Genomic DNA, 5,917 nt, shown 5'->3' on the forward strand with positions numbered 1-5,917 from the left:
ACTCTCTGTTTCCACTCAGGTTGTGATCTCAGGGTCATGGGATCAAGCCCCCCATGGGACTCCATGCTCAGCATGGAATCTGCTTGGGATTCTCTCTCCCTCTCCTTCTGCCCCTCCTGCTTGTGCTCTCTTTCTCCCTAAAATAAATTAATTTTTAAAAAATCACACCAGTAAATGGAGACATCCTATGATCATGGATCAGAAAACTGCATATTGTTCAGAAGTCATTACTACCCAAAGTGCTCTACAGATTCAACGCGATCCCTATCAAAATCCCAGTGACTTTCTTTTTTTTTTTTTTGCAGAAATTAAAAAAAAAAAATCCATCCTAAAATTTACTTGGGCTCTCTAGCAATACTGGATAGCCATGCATGGTCAAACGATCTCCAATAAGCATGCCAAGACCACTCGATGGGAGAAGGACCATTTCTTCAACAAATGGTGCTAGGAAAACTGGTTATCCACATGCAAAAATAAATAAATAAAGTTGGATCCTTACTTTATACCATATACAATAATTCATTTAAAATTGAAAAAAATAAAATAAAATAAATAAAATCGATTAAAGACCTAAACGAGAGACCCAAAAGTATAAATCTTCTTGAAGAAATAATCAGGGAAGAGCTTCAAGACATTCAATTTTGCAATGATTTCTTGGATATGACACCAAAATTACAGGCAGCAAAAGTAAAAACAGACTAATGATATTATCACCTCACACCCATTAAAAACCAGAGAATAACAAGTGTCAGCAAGAATGTGGAGGAATTGGAACCCTGTGCACTGGTGGTGGGATTGCAAAATGGTGCAACGGCCAAGAAAAAACAGTATGGCAGTTCCTCAAAATATGAAACATAGAAGAACTGTATGATCCAGCGATCCCACTTTGGGGTAAAGACTCAAAAGAACTGAAAGCAAGGACTCAAACAGATATTTGCATGCTCATGTTCACGGCAGCATTATTCACAATAGCCAAAAGATGGAAGCACCCCAAATGTCCATCAGTGGATGAGTGAATAAACGAAATGTGGTTGGGGCGTCTGGGTGGCTCAGTCAGTTAAACGTCTGGCTTCAGCTCAGGTTATGATCCCAGGGTCTTGGGATAGAGTCCCGGCATCTTTTTCCTTGCTCTGTAGGGAGCCTGCTTCTCCCTCTGCCCCTCCCCCTGCTTGTGCACGCTCTCTCTCTCTCTCTCTCTCAAATAAAGAAATATTTGGGCGCCTGGGTGGCTCAGTTGTTTAAGCGACTGCCTTTGGCTCAGGTCATGATCCTGGAGTCCCGGGATCGAGTCCCGCATCGGGCTCCCTGCTCGGCGGGGAGTCTGCTTCTCCCTCTGACCCTCCCCCCTCTCATGCTCTCTGTCTCTCATTCTCTCTCTCGCAAAAAAAAAAAAAAAAAAATCTTAAAAAAAAAAAGAAAATCTTTTTTAAAATGTGGTTTACAAATATGTGTATGTATGTATGTATATACACTATATGATAGAATGTTATTCAGCCTTAAAAATGGAAGGAAATCTTGTCACACGCTGAACACGGATGAACCTCGAGGACCTCATGCTAAGTGATAGAAGCCAGTCACAAAAAGATAAATATTGTATGATTCCGCTTATATTGAGTATCTAAAGTAGTCAAATTCATAGAGACAAAAGTTAAAGGGTGATTGCCAGGGGCTGGGGCAAGCAGGAAATGGGGAGTTTTTGTTTAATGTGTACAGTGCTGGTTTTGCAAGATAAAAAAGTTCAAAAGATCTGTTGCACAATGATGTGAATGTACTCAACACTACAACATTGTACCCTTAAAGATGGTTAAGGTGGATGGGGCGCCTGGGTGGCTCGGTCGTTAAGTGTATGCCTTCGGCTCAGGTCATGATCCCAGGGTCCTGGGATCGAGCCCCTCATCAGACTCCCTGCTCAGTGGGAAGCCTGCTTCTCCCTCCCCCACTCCCCCTGCTTGTGTTCCCTCTGTCGCTGTGTCTCTCTCTGTCAAATAAATAAATGAAATCTTAAAAAAAAAAAAAAGATGGTTAAGGTGGTAAAGTTTATGTTATGTGCTTCTACCACTAAAAGAAAACATTTTAAGCCATGAAAAAGAAAAATGGACTTTCTCAGGTGAGTCCCAGCCTTGCAAACTACTGGCCCAAAGTGACCCTGCATGGCTTCTGGAAAGAAGAGCAGCGTTGAGCTGGGCTGTGAAAGACAGACGTCTTGGCTGGGCAAAGAGGTGGGGGCATATTAAAAAGGAACGGATTAGTTCAGAAGCAGCATCATTATCACTGCAAACATTTATCATAATGCCTACTGTGCACCAGGCCTGTGGTTCACACGTGTTCTCTCACGTAATCCACATACCAGTGACTCTATGGGGGGGTGGGGCACTACCAGGGCCATTTTACAGAAGAGAAAGCAGGTGGCAGTTTGGGAGGAGCGAGCGAGGGCACCAGTCTGCCCTAGGGGAATGGTTGCACAAGGAGACGACACAGATCGGAAGGGAGGAAGCAGATCGTCAAAGGTCTTGACACCAGACAGAGACATCACATGATGTCATGGACCTGGGGAGTCATTGCAGGTCCTGGAGCAGAAGCACATGATTCGAGGGGTGTCTTCAGCAGGTGAATCTGGAAGCAGTGTGCGGGGAAGACCAGGCTGTGCCCTGCGCTAGATGGAAACCCAATCAGTGCAAAATGAGTGACAAATGCGTAACAAGCAGATGAGCAAAGTTGGGGTGCAAGGTTGGGGTCAAGTGCTCCAGTCTCTATCTCCCCGCCCTCAACACTCCTGGGCCTCACCTTTGAATGACTCGTATCCCAGGGGCTGCAGGTCTCCTGGTACCTGCCCTGCTCTGGGTGAGCAGGAGCAGATGGGACCAGACCGGGTGTGGGGGCACCTCCCATCCCTGCGTGCGCCCTCTGCTGGAGGCGCCTGGCCGGGCAAGTGTCTGCCGGCCAGTCTGGGCACTGAGCGTCTCCGGCTTTTCATTTCTTACTAGAATGATGGGATGTCTTTTGGAGCCTCGGTGATATTAATTACAGCCTAAGGTTTCACAGAGGACAGTGTTCTTTGTCCCATTGGCCTCTGGCCTCCAGACACCCCACCTCTACCTCCCAGGCCAAAAGGATTGAGTTCTCAAGGATTCTGGACTCCCTCCTCCTTCTGCTGCTCATCCTTAGGACGGCCTAGCAGGCAGAACCCTGGAGCTCTTAGTGGGAGATGCTGGAGAATCCTAGAAATCGATCTAAAATTGGACACAGGGTGTAGGGACCTGCAGATTTGATCTGTTCTCCTGGACCCAGGGCCTCTGCTGCCCCCATTGTTTGGCCAGATCCTAGGTCCGGCCAAGAAGCATATGAGCTTCGTATTTATTGGAGGGGGAGGTACTGGAGCAGCGCGGTATGTCTTGCTCGTGGCATTGTTCAATCCAGATGTCAGTTAGGATAAGAAAAATAACCCAGAACCCTGGAACACACGGGGTCCCCATGACCAATACAAGATTTACTCGGTGAATGTAGATTACGGCAAACTGAAGAAAGAAGGTCCAGACTACTAAATGAAATGTTTCACTATAAAGCTGCTTAGGATGGAGGTCTTGCAGAAGTCATCCGTGTAGTTTTCCTCTTTATCCAGGAAAGATTTCCCCTCTCAATCCATGAAATCATGTCGGTGTATTGTGTTGGGGTTTACACTGCTGAATAAATCTCTGAAACTTGAAAAAACAAAAGTAAAATTCGACACGGATGACTGTGATTGGACGATAGATTCCTGTTCCAGTAAAGAAAGGCAATAACGTTTACTGTGACAGGCCTCTTCCAAGAAGGGCCTCAGCCACACGGGAGGAGCACCGTAATGGACTCAAGCATGGGGATGTGGGGTTTGCAAACCACCTTCAACAACACACTCCTGGAACCCTGCCTACTTGGCCTTCCTGGCATCTCTCTGCAGACTCCCAAGGCCGTGGCTCCAAGCCCTGGCTAATATCCCCTCCGACTGTGAGAGTCCCTACTCTGCCATTCTAAGTTAATCAAGTAGTATTAAGTGAAGGAAGACAAGTACATTTGAAAATCAGATTTCCCCCTTGGAAGGTTGAGTGTTCATTTCTGATTTAACCCAGGCTGGATTCAGGGGTTCCTGAGTTTCTGACTTGTTTCTCCTCTTTGGGTAATAAAACAAAACTCATGGAGATGAAAAAAGTACCAGGAACCATGCGAAGCGCTTTACACACGTTTCTCTTTCTGTCTTCACAGTAACACTCTCATCCCCATGAATAAAGGGAGACTGGAAAGTTCATAAGGGATCTGCCCAATGTCTCTCGGCTGGAGGCCAGGATTCAGGTTTAGGCCTGTCTGACACCTAAGTAGCTAGCCTGCCTCCCGTCTACCCCCTCAGCCCCTGCCGCATTTAACAGCCCCACCCCAGTCACCTCCTCAGCAAGAACCCAGCCCAAGCCAAATTCTGTGTTGCTGCCTTCCCCAGCCGGTCCCCACCATACCCATCCTCCAGGGCATGAAACAGACATAGAAAAAGTATGTTCAGGGGCACCTGGGTGGCTCAGTGGGTTAAGTGTCTGACTCTTGGATTTCGGCTCAGGACATGATCTCAGGGTTCTAAGTGTCAGGCTCTCTCCCTCCCTCTGACCCTCCCCGCTCCCTCTCTAAAAAAAAAGAAAGAAATGAAAAGAAAAAGAAGAAGTATATTCAATATGTTTAATGTGCACTAGAAAATGGCAGAACCCAAACCATAGACTATTTAGTCCATCTGGGACCATAAGAGGATTCTAGGGAATTTGAAAAGTGTGTCCACGTTCCACATTCCAATCCCCACATCCATCCTGTGAAAGAGACAAGTGTCAATACCCTCATCCCACAGAGCGAACACGAGGCTCAGAGAAGCTGTGACCCACGCAAGGTCACACAGTTAAGGAAACCATCTCAGCCAGAGCCAAAGTGATGCGAGTTTCCAGAGGAAGAGGCACAGGGGGACCCAGCTCTCCAGCACCCGGGCCCGGGCTCCTGGCATCGGCGGGCAGAGAGCAGCAGCCTGCAGAAAGATCTCCAGACAGCGTCATCTCACTAGCTCTTCCTCCCTCGCACGTGCTGCTTTCTCATTATCCTTCCTCCTTTTGCTTCTCTTCCTTGTCTCTCATCGCAAGTTACATCCCTTGTCTAAGGAATACTTAATTCCGCTTAAATAAAGATACCAGCAGCCTCTTTGCCGTGCTCACATAATTACGGACCATCACTTGCATAGTCAGCCTCTGGACACGCACACTACTACTTACTGAGCTTTAAACAATGTGCCAGGCAGGTGCGCGCGCTAGCTCATCGCATCCTCACAGGCTTCTGAGAGAGGGTTCCACTTGCCCATTTTACAGATGGGGTAATGGAGGCTCAGAAAAGTCACTCATAGCTTATTCAAGGTCACACAGCTTGTAAGTGACTGAGCCAGACTTGAACTTAACTCATCCTTAAAGCTAAAGTCCAGATTCTTTACCCCATGGCTCCTGCTGGGGAGTAGCCAAACCATAGCCGCTGCCTGCCTTCTCCATCTTTAGAAACTTTCCAGTTAACAGTATGCTTCATTCAGCATGCTCATAGGTGAGACCAGGCTTGGAGACACCTAATGATAATAAGAATCATGATTTCCCCTCACGTATTGGCTGCTTACTTCAGGCATTGTGCGTTGCCCCACAAATGAGGTGGATACTGCTATCCCCATTTTACAGATGGGATAACTGAAGCTCAGTAACTTGCCACGGGCACACAGCTTGCGAGCAGTGAGATGAGATTGTGGACCCAGATCTGGCTGATGGCTTTAACCCCCACATGTCTCCCCTCCTAACAGCCAGGTTTCTTATTCTTCCAAAGATGGCACAAATTCTCTCTGCCTCCTGAGAAGGGGCAGGAGAGGCGAATCTGGTCAGTTTGG

General features: G+C 47.2%; 1 pseudogene; it reads left to right on the top strand.

The window, feature by feature from the left end:
* Positions 1-2,690: 2,690 nt before the first annotated feature.
* LOC102741415 (cytochrome c oxidase subunit FA4 pseudogene) lies at positions 2,691-3,542 on the top strand (annotated as a pseudogene).
* Positions 3,543-5,917: the final 2,375 nt, after the last annotated feature.

The sequence above is a fragment of the Leptonychotes weddellii genome, chromosome 9 (assembly GCF_054177405.1).
Source record: "Leptonychotes weddellii isolate Sample4059 chromosome 9, ASM5417740v2, whole genome shotgun sequence".
Classification (NCBI taxonomy): domain Eukaryota; kingdom Metazoa; phylum Chordata; class Mammalia; order Carnivora; family Phocidae; genus Leptonychotes; species Leptonychotes weddellii.